Here is an 18902-nt window from a genome sequence, read left to right as displayed (position 1 = left end):
GTATTTGAAGCTAGTGCTGGATTTTCATGCCTTCTTAGTGGGTTTATCCTCTCTTGTGGTTTGGATCAGGTCATATTAGTACTCAACCTGAGTTTTGCAAGGCTGCGTTCTTGAATTCATTAAACAGCCTTTTGCACTTAACCTGGTATTTGTGCAAAGACCAAGAAATTGCAACCTGTAGTGATGGGAACGGGGCTCACCATCGCTGGAGGGATAAGGGGGCATTTGCTTGTGGGCAGTGGGTAAGAGTGCCAGCAGGTTGTAGTCAGGACGTAAGTACTGTTTTGGAGGGAAATCTGATTTCTGAGAGAGCTGAAGGCTGCCAGGGCCTCTCAGCACTGGAATCAGGATGGATTATGCTTTGGGAATGTAGTAAAGGAAGAATCCAAAGGTGGGTGTTGCCAATGAAATACTTATGCTTAGTCTAATGTTGTATGGTTCAAGACACAAAAGTGATTATGAGGTGGGTGTAGTGAAAATGAACTTCTTAAAAGTAATATTGCAAATGCAATAGCAGAGTGTTACAGTCTGTAAGAAAACTTTTGGTACTGGCTGAGTGGTGCAGTGGCTTTGCAGGTTGCAGATTGCTCATACTCCTATCCAAGCTCTTTCCTGCTGCCAAAACGGCACGGGAGCCCATCCTTCTGTAATATTTTTCTCTTTTCTTCTTTACATGAATAGAGGCTTGACATATCTCAAATAGACTTAGATGTACTGCAGATACTTTATAGTTTTAGCATGTATTCTGCACAATGTGTAATTGTACTTACTAGCTGACAATAAAGAAGTTGTAGGAATGAAAAAAGCCCACATTACTGCTGTATTCTCTCCCTTTTCATACAGTGTGGTGTAGGAGAGATTACTTTCCTGAGATAAAATTGCAACATATGAAATCCCACACTGAGCACTTCAATGCATTTTTTGTACAAGGAAAACAAATATGAAAAAGAATGGGAACAAAATTCACTGTTGCTTTTGTTCAGTTTTGGTTTTTTCTTAGTGTGTTTTTCATGTACAAACTTTTGCCAAGCAAAAAGGATGTGTGAAGTTAAAATGGAGGGAAAACCCTTAAAATCCAGTATGCTAGTCTATTGAATACAGTTCCTCCTTCCTAAAGTGCAGGGCAATGTGGCTGAATAAACTCTCTGGATTACTTATAATCATCAGAGCCATGGCATTAGCAGAACAAGGAGAAAACAGAGTGCAAATGATCCCTCCTTTGCTGTGCTGATTGCATCTCATGAAAACATCATACTTCATTTCAGGGTGTCTTTGTGCAGCTGAGGACTCCAGCAGGACAAGTTTCCCACCTTTGGTTCTGTCTGTAGCTATTCTTTCCAAATACATTTTGTTGAGATTGTAAACCTCTCTGGAAACAGAGGAGTCATCAATGAGGTCTGTGTACATGCCATAGCTTAACACAATAGCAATGTTTTGTATTCAGAAAGCTTAGCTCCAGCTGTTGCAGAAAAGTTAGGGAATTATCATTCGTAGATAAATCTTGTGTCTAACTTGTACTTCTTGGTTGGTAATTTTACTAATTAAAATATCTATCATCCACACACAGCCTCAGACTGATTTAGACTAGGAAGATGACTGTCTTTAATTTAATGAGGAGTTGTACATGAACCGCAGATTCTTATCCGAATGGCTGTGCTGTAATTTATCACTGTGTTATGGCCAGGGCATTCCCAGCGCTCGAGAGATGTTATATGTGTACTGAGTGAATTTGGACAATAACACGCATACTGACAGTGTTACCTCTGTTTGGTAATTCTGTCGCTGAGTCACTGGGTGCCATTCTACGTTGGAGGAACCTATTTCAATAACGCCAGGGGTAATGATTGTTTACCGAAAAGGGTAGATTCAGACTGCCTATAAGAAAGAGTTTTTTTGGTTTTTTTTATGATAAAGGTGCTGAGGCGCTGGCACAGGTTGCCCAGAGAAGCTGTGGCTGCCCCGTCCCTGGCAGTGTTCAAGGCCAGGTTGGACAGGGCGTGTAGCAGCCTGGTCTAGTGGAAGGTGTCCCTGCCTGTGGCAGGGTTTGGAACTAGATGATCTCTACGTTTCTTCCAACTCAAACCAGTCCATGATTCTAATTCATGCATTTGCTTTGGAGCTTCAGACAGTGAGACCGTAAAATGTACCAAGAAGATGCCATTCACCTCGGGAGCAGGACATGGTTGGCACTGTGAGGGTGAGGCCATGCCATTTCTCAGTGGGGATTTCCACACAGGATGCTTATTTTCGCACTCTTGCTGACATTAGGCCCTGGGAAATCTGTGTTTTCTGCTCTGTCTCTGCCTTGGAATGGGAAACAGTATTCCCTGTTCACTGATGTGCATCATCAGTCTTTCAAAGATGCTTGATTTCTGTTTGATTCTTAATTATTATAATAGTTAAGGCACTTAACATGCTTTAGTGATTTACTTTATTTAATTGGATATAGTGATTAGAATATCTTTTATATTATCCTCACTGCAGTTTTAATTTAAGATTATAATCTCATGGCTCTTTTCAGCTCCTCCGGCTTCCATTGAGATACTGCTTTTTCTTTTCTGATTTCATTTTGTTTATTCACTTTTCCTGCTGATTCAGTAAACGTGCTGCTAGGATGATTTCTCAGGAAACCTGAGTGTGGTTATAAATTCTTTCATTCAGTGCAGACACTAATGAATTAAAACAAATGAAAACGATGCATGAGGCCATTCTCAGCCTCTGGAGTTGTCTGTTGATTTTTGCAGTCATTTATTAGAATTAAAATAAAAAAAGAAATATTTCCTTGATGGTGCCTAAAGGGGACATATAAAGAGATGGAAAAGTCTTCACGTGTGTCATGTCCTGCTTTAGTAGATGGGTGATGTACAGATTAAGATTTTAGTGTTTTGAAGCAGTGTGTCATGTTACCCAGTGTAGGAGTTGCTCTGGTGAAGGGAACTGAAGTCCAAGGTCCAGTCCTCACTGCCCTGTGCTGGAGGGCACCAGCATGGGTATGAGGAAAGAGGATGGAGAAAAGAGGGTGCTGGAAGCCAAGCTGAAAAACCTAATTCTCTGTAATCTTAGAAACGAGCAAGCACTTCTCCAGGCTGACAGTGGTGGATTTTCTAAATTAGTTTGAAATGTAGAATAGCATGTTCTTTTTTCATCTTGGTGATGCACAGTCACACAGATAATCCGGCTGGCTTGTCACTGTAGAAGTACATAGCATCTGTATTTTGTCTCTGCTATAGTGCTAAATCCTGAATGTCCTCTGTGACTATCAGTGCTCCTTTTACGGGGAAAGGGCCAATGCAAAAACAGGCACACACAGGAACTCAAGAGACTTTACAGGTCCATTAGGAGAGGAGTGGTTGCTTTGTGGTATTCCTATTTGTGATTAGGCTCAGAAAGCTCAGAGGTCTGAGGTAAAAGGCTTCTCCATGCTTGGAGGTTTGGCCAGCTGAAATATATGGAAGTAGTAAAAGCATTTAATCTGCTTTCTCTTCACCAGCATAGATGCTGTTATTGCAGCACCAGGACTGTGGCTTGTTGAATTCTGACAACGAACTGCCATTGCAAAAAGAAAAAAAAAATCTTTATCATTAAAACATGCCAGTGATCCTGTTCAAACAGAATAAAGGATGAGGTCCCCAGTGCAGTGCTCCTGATCCTGCCCCAAAGTGGCCACTTGGAGAAGAGAAATAGGGCTCATCACCCGCCATGCCCTTCCAGCCCCTGTGCTGGTGGTGTTCATGGCTGTAGACCAGGCAGGACAAAAGGGCCTATTCCTTTTTCTGTCCAAGACAACTAATTAAGTGAAAGCCATGGGTGCATATAGGGCTTCAGAAACAGTCTTTGATGAATTAGTTATTTAGCCTGTGTGCATTTGTGTGCCACTGTGCTGTATCACCTTCCCAGCTCATGTGAATGCACCTTCCAAGCCAGATCCTGGCGCCTTTAATCACTGTGAACTTTATTCTGGGTTGTATCCCAGTGAAATCAATTAGATTTTGTGCAGAGGAAGGGGCTGCTGAGCAGGACTATGAGTACCAGAGCCTGGCTCTGGGTGACCGCTGCATCTGCTCTGACCATGCCGGAGCATCACAGCACTCAACAAGGAAAGCAGGGACTGTCACTACATTAGCATGAATTATTAAAATGGCTCCAGTGTTTGGAGCTGCCAAGTATCACGCCTATAACACATATCCTAAAGCAGTCAAACTGTTGTTATGAATGCAAAAATACTAACAAATCATTGGTTATTTAAACGGAATCATTTAGGGCTCATCTGGCTAATGAGGAAGAAAAAACTGAACACTTCTTTTCAGTTCTAGAGACATGCGAGATCAGCTGTTCACTGGAAGCTATGAGTGTACATACCTCGTTAGCTCCCTTGTGTAAAATTCCTTATCTGCGTCTTATTAGTATTTCATTAATTAAAGCTACAGAATTCTGTAGTTTTTGTTAGCTGTTCTCTCAGCATGAAATTTGGCTAATTCTTCTTCTGCTGGAAACAAAGCTCAAAGATTGAAGTTTATTCTTATTGTGTTCTTTGAGTTATTTATTTCATATTGCTGTCATGCACGGTTGAATTTATATGACGCTCTGACGACCTTTAGAAATTCCTCTGATTAAATGCTGTTCTACTTCATTACAACATTTCTGTACTTGTACTACCAGATTTGATGTGTACAGCTTAATAACACAACCAGATATGAATGCTAATAACTTTACAATTCATTGCATTGCTTTTTTTAATGTGGATGAATTTTAAAACAAGTTTCTCTTGCTGCAGGCTTATATGAATCATATAAATTAGGAGGTAACAAAAGAACATATTAGCATTTGTTAGCCTGGATGCACAAATTTTGTAGTAACCATTTTAATATGTACTACAACTTTTCCAGCCTCAAGTTTAATGTGTACTGCAACTTTTCACCCTTGATTTTTCAGCCAACATCATAATTGAATTGATTTCCTTCTTGCCTAAGGATAATGATTTTACACTGATGGAATCATTATTAGATTCTAAGGATTATACTGATGTTGCCTGGTTTACACAGAGCTAAAAAAAAAATCAGTGTTATTCAACTGTAAAATACTTTTACACAAAGGCTGCTGTAAGTCTGAGATAGATGAACTAATTATTACATTTGGTGCTCTTAATATCCAGCATCCGTAACTGGAGCAAACTTCTTGATGTAGTGGACATAGAGTGCTTTTGGAGATACTGCCCCATTGCATGTCCTTGAAGACTGGCAGGTGGTAACTTGCTGTTGCAGTCATGAAGGTGATGCTGTGAAAGCATGTGTTCATCAAGGCGGGAGATGGCTTCCTACAGATGTTCACAGAAATTACTCTGAAACCTCCTAATCTACAAACACATCTTACGGTAGTGGGACAAGAAGCAGAGAAAAGGTGAAAGAGGGGAAAAAGTAATGTAGGGGACAAGCGTCTTCAGTAGTAGGGATCTGGATATCATTTCAGTTTGTATCTGCAAGATCTGCCCATGTTCCATCACACCTTCCTAGGTGTTAAAACTGATCCAGAGTAGGTGAGAACCAGCTCACCTGCATCTGCCATTTTCTGTCTGCACATCCAAGCACTGCCTCTTGGATGTGCTGAGGGAAAAGATAGTCCAGGTTAAGCATAACTGATGAATTCCTGCTATCCTGAAAAACATTTTGTGGGTAATTACACTTCAGAATGCAGAAATAGCTGTTGAATTTGTAGATTTTACAGTTACTTTCTCATGTGCTAAGTGGGTCTGAGTGGTTGTGTCAAAAGTCTCAGGATGAAAGACGTTCACCCATACCTGTTGAGTAATCAACAATTAGAATACAATATAAATATCTGCAACCTTTAGTCAGACAAAAGAGGAAGAAAATTTTCTTATTCCCCTTAGGTATATTAAACATATTTTCAATTTTTCTTGTCAAATATAGGAAACCTGACTGCTTGCTTACTGGTATGCTTCAGTCAGTTTTGCTCACTACAGAAAACAAGAGTAAGGAGCAGCACCGATTGTTAACTTGCACGTACTCAACTAATTGCATAAAGTGATCAGTATATGAAATCAAATGCCATGTCCATGCTGCATCAAGATGTTACCAAACTACTGTTCTTCTTGGCTACTTTAATATGGTTTGAAGTATAACACACCCGTTCTGTGTGGTTCAGTAGTTTCTTTAAGATGAGATGTAAATGTGTCTTTAAAAAAAGAAAAAACAAAAAATAGGTGACCTAACACTAATAGAGCTGTATTGAACTCATCTCAAATACATGTTAAACTTTCTGGACACTATTACCCTTTTCCTTGGAAAACTTCAAAGTGTTCTTGGCTCATCTGTTTTCAGCCTTCTGCTCTTTGTCCTGAGTATTCTCGTCAGACACAAAATCCTATTAAGCTTCTTTTCAGTATTGCACAGAGCTTTATACTATTTCCGATGCTCAAGTTTTTGCCTGTAACAACAACACAAAATAATTAAGGTGGTTCTAGCAAAGTTAAATCAAGACAGTAACAGGAGATGAGATCTCTGGATTCCAACCCAGGCTCTGCGACTGATTTATTGAACAACCTGTGCTAAACTGTTGAGCGTATTTGCTGCTGATTGCCTGTCTTTAAAGTGAAGACAAATTAAGTCTTGCCTACGCAGAGAATCAGTCACAGTACTTGTTGACTTGTATTTGTGGGGTGTTTTTAAAACACAATCCTCTGTAATGATGAAGTATGTGGATCTGCTGAGACATGAGAGCACACAGCGGGGAATTGGTCCTGGTGTGGCTTTGCAGATCTTGGTGGCAAATCTCTTTTCTCACCCTATAATGAGAACAAGGGATTTGGGTGCCCCATTGGTGTGTGCCTGCAGTCACATGGTGTGGTGTGAGCTGCTGTATTCCTCAGTGAGGCAACAGCCCCAGGTGAGCATCTCCTATCATCTTGGCTGAAGTTGACGTCCTTGGGTACAACCCAAGGGAAAATACCTCCTTGTGAGATGGACAGAAACAACCCTAGCAAATCCTGGGGCTATTTCCAGCTGCTTGACGGTGTTGGTATGGACATGGCTTATGATCTATGAGGATAGAGTGATACTGCAGCGCCAAGTCCGTGATGAAGTGTCAGCAAACTTCAGCAGGATGAGAATTCACCCACTTTCTTTTAGCTCAAGGTCAAAATCTCTGTCTGCATGGCTGCTGGATGCAGAGCAGGCAAGAGGGCATGGTCCCACAGCCCTGATGTCTCTGCTGCTTGTATCATTTTCATGACTGGTAGCAACTTGGGTGTTTTTTTTTACTCCCCAAAGCTTGAAGTCTGAAAATTGACCAGATTTCTGTAGATCTCTAGAGAAAGAGTAAAATCTGTTGCTGTTGCAATAAAACCTCATTATAGACTTGGTGTTACATTTCATAAGGGATCAGTTTGTGAAGCATCTGTTATTGCTCTGTTGGAGAAGGTGGCGAGCAGAATGGCAGAGAAGCTTTAAGTTGAGTTTGGGGGATCAGACATAATTAGCAAGTTGCTGAAGACTTGCCATGTGCTGTAATTAAAGGGCTGCTGTCAAAGGCTAAGCAGGCATAAAAATGTACCTTCCTCTGCTGCTGTCCCCTCTGGTGAGTTCATCTTAATTTTCAGCATTTGATGGAGAATTGAATTTTGAGATGGAAAAGGGAATATCTTATTTTAGCAATACTTTGGTATCTCTTTGTGCTCTTCTGTGGGTATCCCATCTGCATAGGCATGGGAGGAAAGGAGCTGGGTCCTTCCACATTATGTTATGGGCTCTCTATGGGATATGGTGACAGCAGGCTGCGTTAAGTGACTGTACCCTCAGTAGCTGGACTTGAACAACCAAATACGATGTACTACTAAAGGAAACTTGGACCACAAGCTTGGAGATGATCTTGTCCTTGGCACAGGTTATCCCAGTGAGGAGATGTATCAAGTATGTCTAATGGATGAAGGTGTTCCTAATGGCACGTGTCAACTTTTGGCAGATCCAAGCTCTGATGGTGTTGCTGGGATTGTAGTTTAGGTATGTGTTAGCTGGCTGGGATCCTGCAGCAGTTCAGCTGCAGCAGGGCTGAGCTCAGTGCACTTGTGAAGTCCATCTGAGAACCTGAGAGGAATGGCAATGTTTTATCAATTTCTTCATCCTACAGCTCTATGCTCAGGCAGAGAGTGTGCTATCACTAGCCAAAACTAACTTAAAACTGTGTGGAGCTGACAGAGATTGCTCTCATGGGAGTGACAACAAGATAGATACATCCTGTAGCTCTCTACCCACCACGTCAGACCATGCTTTGAATAATTAGGATGCATTCTGGTGGATTTGGTGGTCTTGTTTTCTAAAGCATAGAGGTAGGGGTCAGCAGTTACAAAAAGATAGCTAGAAGACAAGGTTTATATTTTCTGTTGTTTTCTTTCTAAACAACATCTCATTTGGTGCAAGCATTAATATTGACAAGTGTATTTTATAATTTGCAAAAGCACATTAGGCTGAGATGGTGCATTGGTTTTTAATGTTTAATGCACATAGTTTAGATTGGATGCATTAATCATATTCCTATTGTCTTTGTTATGTTAATGGGAGAAATAAGCTTTCTTTTTTATATAAAAAAAGAAAATGGGTTAGACTTTTTTCAAAGATGCATTGTATATCAGCAGCTAATGAAGAGGAAATAATGATGACTCTGCACTGTAATATGTATTAGAACACTAATTAGACTATAGCAAAACTGCTTACGGATGTCTTTTAAACACCTGCTTGGTAATTTTCAGCCCCATGCGTTACTCCATTTAGCAATGCATGCATGATGAGAAGACAGAGTTAAGACCGAAATATGAAGCACAGTACGTATCAGCCCTCGTTTCTGAGATGTAAAAGCGAATGTCTTACTTTAGCGATACCTTGGTATCTCTCTTGTGCAGATACCCAGTCTGCACAGGCATGGGAAGAAAGGAGCTGGGTCCTTCCAAATTGGCATACGGCCTCTCTAGGGGGAAGCTTTATGTATGTTTTAAGAAAAAGATAACATGGAAGGTCATTTCATGGTCTGGGCTTTCTGTTGCCCATTGCAGGTATAGGGAAAAGAGTCAAGAATATGTTGTTTTCTAACTTCTTTGGGACTTGACAAAGCATGTTTTCAAGGCAAGAGTTCCAATTTGGACAGTGGTCTTGCGTGTATGTTAGTCCAGACTCTTATATATTGTATCTACAACATTTGCTTATCATTAGTTTTGATTGTCTTTTCAAAGACTGTTAAAAGCTGTGCATCTAGAAATAATATTGGCCTTGATTTTGAAAGCTATGCTTTGAAGTAGTCTTCTTTTACTGTAATAAGAAACCACAAACATTTCTACTCTATACCGTATTTGCTTTTACATTTTTGCCCATTATGTAAATAATTGAATTATAAACATGAATTATAAATGCAGACCCTCAGCCTAATAGTCTATAATGAGAATAATAAAAAATACCAATTAGAAAAGCAGTTCCCATGTTTCTGTGATGGGCAAAGGCTTCATTTGTGGGCTTTGAACTTGCACTAAAGGAACTAGATATTATCAGTAACTTGGTTCATAAGAATCTAAGGATAGAAAATCAGGAAATGTTTACATGGGACATCTTTCTTTGTTAAGGCTGAAGCATGTTGGCTGAGGTTTGGATGATCCCTACCTTTCAAATAGCAGGACAGCGTATATGCAGCTGGTTTCAAGCTAAGGCCGAGCCCTTGTTAAAGGCTATTAAATTTTGGTGGCTTTATTCCAAATGATAAATGATGTTTTAAACTGATATAAAAATTGCCATAGAAAATCAAGGATGTGCAGATACTTTGGTGGTCTCAGGCTGATGTGTAAAAGCACTGTTTCGGTTTGTGATTATATTTATTTTTTTAAGCTTCTGTAACAGATTAATGGCCCCTGGTGAAGTTTGGTTTGCTGGTTATCCAGCATTCAGCGCTGCTGCAGTGTTTAGCAATATCTGGTATTACTCTGCCAATAGATAGAAGCATATTTGTTCCATGGGGACCAGATCACCAGGCATAAAGCAACAACACAGGCAGCAAAAAGCATGCCAGACCGAGAGGAAAAACAGTTGGTGGCAGTGCCTGTTATCCCCCTGTAGAATGCTAAATCAAACTTTTTTTTTTTTTTTTTAATGAAAAATAAGAGATTTGGGGCAGGAACTTAATTACAGGTTTGCCATAGTGAAAATCAGAATGAAACGTTTTTGTCAGTTCTCTCTCTTCCTCTTGTAACCCAGGAGCACTTTTGCTTCTAAAAAATTCTGTTTTAATTAATGTGCATCTTTCTGTTGAAATTGATCAGTTGATAAATTCCTGTTTGTGCAGACCCACTGATGACTTTTCTGCTTCTTTGTGAATGCAAGAGATCCTTCAGAATTGCATGCCACTCATGTGAGACTACATGGAAAGGGATTAACAGTAAAGTTGAATCTGCAGAGTGCTATTAAAAATACTATGATCCACTTTGCAGTAGTCTATGAGAGTAAAACAGGCTAATATTTGCTGGGAAACTTGAAGGAGAAGAGGACATGCCCCAGATTATATATCCAGCAGACAGCAGGCTTCCTTACTCCAGCCTCCTCACTTAGACTGCATCGAGGCTGACCATAAGTTGCAAAAAACTCACTTATATTTTGTGTGAAGGTGCAAACATTGGCTACATACTTTGCAGCCTTTGTAGCTGCTTGTGTTGCCCACCTTAGAGCCTGCCTTAGGCAGTGACTCCTCAGTATTCCCCAGACACTACTGAGTCTCTGTAGTGATTCAGCTTCTTTTCTCTCAACTCTTCCCAAAGGCAATCTTTCCTGACCGTGCTGTTCACATGTTGAAAGGCATGGAGCTGTTTGTGCCGAGAGCCTGGACAGACCCCAGATGAGCATGCTGAAGGTGATCAACTCTGATTCAGAGCTTTTGAATTTTTATTTTTTATCTTGACCATGAAAATTTTTAAGCGATGCACTAAATCCTGAGATAGTTACACATTTAAATGCAGAATGACCACATTTCTCATAGGGTAATATATTTAAAATTAATAGGCAATATTTCCATTTCATAGGTCTGTCAGAATTCCTTCTCTATTTTAAAATTTTTTGGTACTATCTGCAGTTTTATATAACCCTATTTCAGGTGGCCCTTGTGAGCTACGAATGTTTCCATCCTGTACGTAAGATCAGTTTTGCCTTACAGGGATGCTGCTGTGCTATGTAACTTCTGCTTTGTACCCTAAGTGTATCAGGGAAGCTTGGGGTAACTTAATGCAACATGAACAAAGAAGATATAGTTGAAAAGGAAAAGAGTGCTGGGGAAGTTCAGTGGCGTGCACTGGTATGATTTGAGTCCCAGAAACGGTAGCAGGTTTATAACATACCCAAGGACCAGATGAGGTAGGAGGTGTGAATGCAAAGGGTGCGAAGTAGCATCAGATGCCGTAAGCCAGCATGATTGACCCAGGTGTGGATTTGTTGAAGGAAGAGAGCGAAAAGGAAAATCTCTTCAGACAGAGCAAACCACCAAGACCTCACAGAGTCTAATATTATCGTGAACAGATGCTCCAGAGACTGCAGTAATGGAAGAAGATGCCCTTGGCTAGGAGGTTTGCAGGCAGAAAGTAACAGAAAGCATACTCCAAGTGTAAGACAAGGGACTTGCCTGGATACAGCAAACAGCTATAAACCCCTGAAAACCGCAATCAGTTTTGTCATGTGCGTCATTAGGGTAAGTAGTGGTCTCAGCATAGCAGGTACTTCAGCACCGTCAGTGCTTGTGGAGGTACCAGAGCAAAGCATAAATGCATTCGTGCAAAGGAACTAGAGGGCCAGAAACTGAGTGTTCCATAGCCCCAGGGGGGTGTTCCGCCTTGCTAAGCAAACTTCCTTGCTTGCTGATGCCAGCTGTACCTACCACCGCCCCTCTAACTCTGGTGGTACCCCTGAGAGTAGCTGCTGTCAGCAACTCTCTGAACTCACCCTTCAATGAAGTGCTGAACAAGTACATCGAAGATTTCTGAGTAGCACATGCTTATCTTTACAATTATATTCTTCTGAGGTTAGGTGCTTTCAACCAGTTGTGTGAGAAATTGTCTCTTGGTACCATGAAAGGAAGATGTAGGAGGGGAAGGAAGGCATCTTGAAACAGGTCTTTTTAAGTCCTTCTACATGCAGTTGTGTTGGGAAGTCTTGGGGGGGGGTTGGCACAAGTCTGGGGGGCTGTGTGTCACTGATGTGACTGAGACAAGTGGTTCCTACCTCCTTACCTTGTGGCTTCAGAAGTTGTGCTCCACCTCCAGAGGAGATGAGACCAGTGTGTGTGAGATAAATGATAGTGTAGAAGAACTGAAATAATAACTCTCTGGAGGGTATCCGCTCCTTTCTGGGGTTAAAGCAGTCTCTCCGTGGGTCCTTCCCTGCTGGCTCCCCGGTGCATTTCAGGTGAATCAAGAGATCTTAGCTTCTAGTGCTATTTAGTTGCTCATCTATATGAGCAGTATACTTAGGCATAAACCTTATCAATCTAATCACAAACCCAAACAAACCAACAATTAATCAAGTCCTTTATTTGTTAGCAGGCAAAAGCAAGCCCTCACCTATTATCCATTCTGCATACATACAGTTTTTCTGCAACCTTCATCAGCACCAGGAATTCAGTAGCTGAGGACAATTTTTGTGTCAGTAAATCCAGTATGTATGCCTGCCCCTTTCCTGAATATTCAGATATGTGACTATATTAGTGCTTCTCCTTTGGAAGATGATGACAAGGGTCATAATTGTAGCCTTTATGTCCTATTTCACCTGTTCTTGAGTGCTGAAAGAAGGGCAGAAACTGTACTGGGGAGATGGGTGGTGTGCATAACAACCTTGCAGTACTCAACTGTTTGTTAGGGCATGATGGGAGGATGAGGAGGAGCAAGGAGCTCAGCTGAGCATCCATGCCCTGGTGAGGTGGTACTGCTTATAGTGGTGGGAGGGAGATGGTAGGTATTAGCCCTGCTTGCCCCTCCAGCCGCATGGTACAAAGCTGAGAAGCAGAATTGCCACATCAGGTAGGAAACCTTACATCCTAATAAAAAATAAATTTGATTTCTGAAGATGAGAAAGGTTAAAATTGAGTTTAAATGTCTTGAACTGCCATCAGGGCTGTGTTTAGTGAAAAGGACATGGGGTTTCATGCGGTTGCTTTCTGCTCATGCTGCATTTACATGCCTAAAAAGGTTTAGCTGTCATAGCCCTGACAAGTGCTAAAAAGGTCTTGTTAAGGTCACTGATATCAGAGAAGTGTCTCTTATACAACATCCCAGTATCGGGGCCATCGTTACTGGGAATGGGGGCTGATGTCAGACACTGTTGGCTACAGAAGGGACTGTGACCCTGACATCCTGGCATGGCTAAGCCGGCACTTCCCTCGCTGCTCTTCCTATGGGGAGCTGTGTAATGCTGTTCCAGCTAAGTGCAGAAAAAGCTCTAAACATGCATGACCTTTAAATTCAGGCTGAGGCTGAAAGATCTGATGCTAACTAAAATCTGGGGTTGCTTTCATGTGTTTAAGCATTCAGGGAATAGATGTAGTTTAACATGCAAATGCAGGGCTTCCTGTGGAACGGCGCTGCTTTTCAGGATCTCTCATTTCACGCTGTTCCAGCTCCATGCCCCGCTGTTTCTGTGAAAAGAGGCTCTCTGAGGAAAAGTTTCCCACAGAAATCCAAATGATATGGTAAAACCCCCATCCCTACAACTTAGAATGTAATTTCTAAAATGTGTGTTGCCCATTCGCAACATGGCAATCAGCATCTTCTCTGCTGCTGGTGTTTAGAAAACAGCCCCCTGCTCCCTGAGTTTTCTGTGTCTATACTTTATTTATTTGTCCTCATCTATTTAAGTGAATAGATCCTCATCTATTTAAGTGAATAGATCTTGAAGTCAGGAACCAGAGCTCCTGTCCTGCCATAGGTGTGCAGAGGAAGGTTTTCCCTGTGTGAACAGTGATGCTCTAGTGACCTCTGACACATAGAATTATAGAATAATTAGAGTTGGAGAGGACCAGATCACCTAGAGATCAGCTAGTTCCAACATTCACTTTTCTTCTCTGCATATAAGTTATGGTGATCTCATAACTTAAGTGTTCTGCACACAAAGAGAAATAGATGTCCAACACTTTGTTTTCTTATTGCTAATGCAAAATGCTGATGAAACCCATATACAGCAGCCATCAGGCAGGTCCTTTCCCTAGATGTCCCAGGTGTGGCACGGCACACCACCAGTGGAGTCTGCTTGCTGTTGTAATGTCTATTTGGCACTTCAGATGTCTTCCCTGAGCCACTTCGACATCATCATCTTCTGTTTTTAAAGCAATGTTTGATGCACTATTGATCTGTGAAATACAATGTTTGACAGTTGTTTGACACGATGTTTGACACTTCTCTAATCCCTTACATTTTTATTCTCTTCTGTTTTTATTTCCCATTCTATGCCACTACCATATAATTCAACATTTTAAGTGTGTTGTTCCTCACTGTGTCTACTTATATTTTTTAAGCTTGTCTGGTTATTTTGGCAACAAGAGACATTGTAAATTATGTAAGCAAGTTCTCCCCTTACAAGCTGGTCCCAGCCCTGTGCTGCCTCGATAAGAGCAGTGAGACAGAAGCAGCTTTAGTAACGGCAGGACTTGTTCAACTGCATTTCAGCTGTGCTGTGAACAGAGACTAGAGCACACGGCATGCTGGAAGTGAATTGAAACTACACAGAATAGGGGTTAAAAACAGATCCAAACCTGGCTGTGGTCTGAGACTCCTCTGCAATTTGGGAAGTGCAGTTTGTGGCAATTTAGTGTTGAAGTTAAGGCTGTGCTCATGCTATGGGCTGTGTGTAACAGAGCCCAGTTAGCACATTATCTGGGTCTAGAGATCATGGTGCCTTTAGCTCTAAAAGCTGGCCTTTTATCCTGAATGTGCAGCTGGGAGTTCAGGTAGGTGTAAGGGAGGGTTCTCATCCATGAGGCTGAGATATTGGGTGAAAGCCTCTTGGACAGGGGAGGGACCTAAACCTATTGCACGCTTTTTAGCGCATACTCCAATTAAGTAGGAAAGTGGCCACAAGCAGCAGCATCTCAGTTCTTGAACTCAAGGAAGAGCAAGAGTCCTGCTATTTCCCTGAAGGAAAAGGAGATGTTGGGAAGTGATGAACTGCTCCTTGTCTCAGTACCTCAGGTTTTATTAGACTCCCCCATGATGTTTCTATTCAGGGGTCAGCTTCCTGACCCTCCTGACACTTCTTTCTCATAAGCAATCATTACAGACTAATTGATAATCCTGAGGACTGGCAGCAGTTATCAGGGACAGATGGCCTCTGCTGGGAAACCTCTGCTTGTGAAAGCTCCAAAACATGATGTAAGTCTCATCTTTTCAAGAAAGTCTTTACCAGATGGGTCCAATTTAAAACGTGGCCTTTCTCATTTCTTCCTGGAGGATAGCTAATTAACAGCAGAACAGATAGTTCTGCTCCTCTGAGGGCAGGGGGCAGGCAAAAGTGGGTGTTTGATATTGAAACGTTGATGGGTTTGGTTCTTGTGCATCAGTGAGATGATGAACTCGTTAGAATAAATATTGATAAGTGTATTGAACTTCCCCTTATTCTGAATTTACTAGAGCTGGCCAAAAAGAGGCCAATTCTTGAGAAATATGTTACAAAAGAAGGTCTCTCATCTCATTTTTATTATTGCTCTGCAATGACTAAGTCAATTTGTGTTCTCTCTCATCAGTCCTATTAGTAGACTGCTGCCAAAATTTGTGGCCACAGCTGTGGAGCTCAGAAAGCAGCTCAGAAGAGGATGTTGAAATGAAGCCCTTGTCTTGCTTTCTGAGGGCTGCCTGCTCGAATCCAATTGTTTCTGGCAATCATTTTCCAGTTGATAGTCAGCTTTATCATTTGATATTTGAACCTTTGGTTTATTTAGCCAGGCTCCTTGTGGTCCTTGGTTTGCTGCTCGGAGAACGTGTCAGCCCCAGCCTGCAGCGAGATGCTTTATTCTCTTTTCCTCTCGAGCATCAAAATGGCTCCAAGAGATTCTTCTCCTTCAGGCAGAAGACCCTGAAAACTCTGTATCTTTTCAGTTAGATGCATTACAAACTATGCTAATTGCTAGTCTTGTCTCTCTTCTCTTAAATGAGCTATAACATACCTCTTTTCCTCCCCTCCCCAACTGCACTAAAAATGCTCTATTTTTATATGCTTTTTACAAGCATGTCTGTGTGGTAGAAATGAGGAGTTCTAACTTACCTTGTGTTATGTAAATATTTCTCTGCTTCTAGAATGAAATATTTCTTTTCCTTTGATCCAGCTTTCTTGCAGTCAGTTTAACCTTAAGAAAGAGTCAAAAGAGGTTTATGGAGGTTGCCGGTGGCAGTATTCTTGAGAAAATTGGAGAGAGAAAACTCAGCATTACCAGTATAGCCCATTTAGAAATAGATGGCTAACTAAAGGAAAATGTCTTGTGGAGACTTTATAAGCAGTTTGTTGCTTAAAATAGCTGCGGCCAAATGTAAAAATAGCATTTTCGATGTTTGCATAGTGTTAAATAATGAAAGCGGTGCTTTTCCAGCAGCCTGGGACATGGCTGTCCCCCATCTCTGTGCTGTGGGCAGGATCTCCAGATTCTGTCCGCTGGGCTGTGGTGGAGGGACAGGGTATGGCCAGATGTGGGGTGTCTGCAGGGCTGGATTTGCAGCTTTTCCCAGCACACACACACATTGACCTGTGGGGACTGTCACCAGTGTCACATATAATCCCTTTCAGCTGTAGCTGTTGAACAGTGTCAGCAGAGGAAAGAGACAGTCTGAGTCTGGTTGTAGATGATTTTCTCAACTAGCGGGTGTTCCTGGTGGATAACTTTGCTTAAAATGTTAATTATGCTTCTTCAGAAGTATGCAGTGAAGCAGCTCAGGAGGGGAAGAAGCTGCAAGAGACCTGGGAGAAGTCGCAGCCTCCAGTGTGTTTTGCTCATTAAGCTCCAAAGTGGAGGAAGCAGTTTGAAATGCTGCTGGCACATTTTCCCTACAAGCACTGAAATTGGGCTTCCACTTCATATGTATAAATGCCAATGCTCGTGGGGCAGAGTACCTTATAATGACATGGTTTGGTGGTTGATGTAACAGTGGTTTAGTGGTGGACTTGGCAGTGTTAGGTTGACTGATGGACTCAGTAATCTGAAAGGTCTTTTCTAACCTTAATGATTCTGTGGTTCTATGAGAGTATGTATATATGATGGCAAAGCTGTAGGTATGGCTGGAATTAGATGAGTCAGATGCCTGAGGTTAAGAGGTGAAGTAATCTTTGGGTTTCTGGCTGAACTGTACCCTTTTAAGTGCCAGCTGATGTGAAGGTGAGGCCGGAGCTAGGCCATGCCTGTGGAGACAAGGAGGGGTTGGTGTGGATGAGTGTGCCCATCACACAGCAGCAGGGAGCCGTGTGCTGGTACTGCTTTACTGTGTCCCCTGCTACACCTCAAAGAAGCAGTCGCAATGCTGCAAGGTCCCATATGCTTGCACTTGCCCAGGCTGTGCAAATGGGCTTCTCTGCCCATTGCACATGCAGCCATTCCACCCAGCTGCAAATAGTGGAGCCTCTGGCTCTGCTGTTTCTCCATGTGCGTGCCCATCTTTGAATGGGATTTCAGCCCATTTCAGCATCTATTTGATGAAATACATGTAGTGGTGTCAAGTATTGCTGCGTTAAACCTAGCCCAAATCTGAGACCAGATAATCAAAGTACTTTAGCAAAGATGGTCAACCTTGTGAATGTGAATGATTGGAGAATACTCTAAAATTGGGTTCTCAAATTAGAATTACTTTATTAGAATTAAATTAGAATACTCTAATGCTTGAGTTGGTAGACAAAGATTAGTATTCACTGGAAATGAAAAAGAAGGGACACTTTGCATAATTCATAACTGAGAAGGATTCCTGGTAAAAATTAAGAAGATTTTACTGGAATTACTTTTATCTTTCCTTACCTTTGTGGCTGGAGTTTTAGCTGATGGCTTTAGGCTGTGCTGGCAGGGGAGTGAACAGTCATTCCAAAAGAAAATTTTAGGATAACTTCAAACTCCCTCAAGAAGAGGTTGATCCCGATCTTCACCTGTTTTGTAGAGATGGGAGCAAAAGAAGCAAGCAGTGTGTAGTTAAAAACCATTTAAATAACAGTAAAAGTGATTATACAGAAGATATAATAGTAGGGACTTTTTTATTTGGTAGTATTTTGGGCAGAAAGAACTATATATCAGAAGTTCTGCCTTGGTCTTCCTTTTGTTTTGGAGGGCTGATCGATCAGTCAAAGCTTGCTGAAACTGGGGTAAGGGTTTTATTAGCCTTGGATCAGGCCCTCAGCACTGGATACTCTGGTTGCTTGAAAATAGGTAATTAATAGTGCTTTATTTTTCATGTTTCCAAGGCAACACAGAACCCCGAGACACTGTTTTCCAGTACATGAGCAGAAGCTTTTGGCTGCAGCAGAAGAGCTCCCCTCTTGCCTCGTATGGAGCTGCTGTAAAGGTACCAAAGCCTTATTTTCTGTCGTTATAGTCAATTTACATCCTACATCCAAAAAGTAATGACAGTCAGATGCGGCTGATGAAATGATCTGTTCTCATTGCAGAACAACTCATTCAATCAGCTGAGAGCTCTGCTGTTCAAACAGATAATTAGTGTTGTGACAAGTGTAGCTTTAACTGCCTCAGTTTGGTGGCAATGTTAGGAATTGTGACTACAATTAAATCATTTGCCTGCTTTAACCATGACCCTCCTTGGATTTCTAATGAGAGCAACTCTTGTTAAACACACGTCCCTTTTGATAGACTCCTTTTACAGGTCTTCAGTTGGGAAAAGTGATTTATTATTTGTATCATAG

Source organism: Lathamus discolor, chromosome 7 (assembly GCF_037157495.1).
Source record: "Lathamus discolor isolate bLatDis1 chromosome 7, bLatDis1.hap1, whole genome shotgun sequence".
Lineage (NCBI taxonomy): Eukaryota > Metazoa > Chordata > Aves > Psittaciformes > Psittacidae > Lathamus > Lathamus discolor.
The sequence above is the reverse complement of the archived record's forward strand: the minus strand, read 5'-3'. Positions refer to the sequence as shown.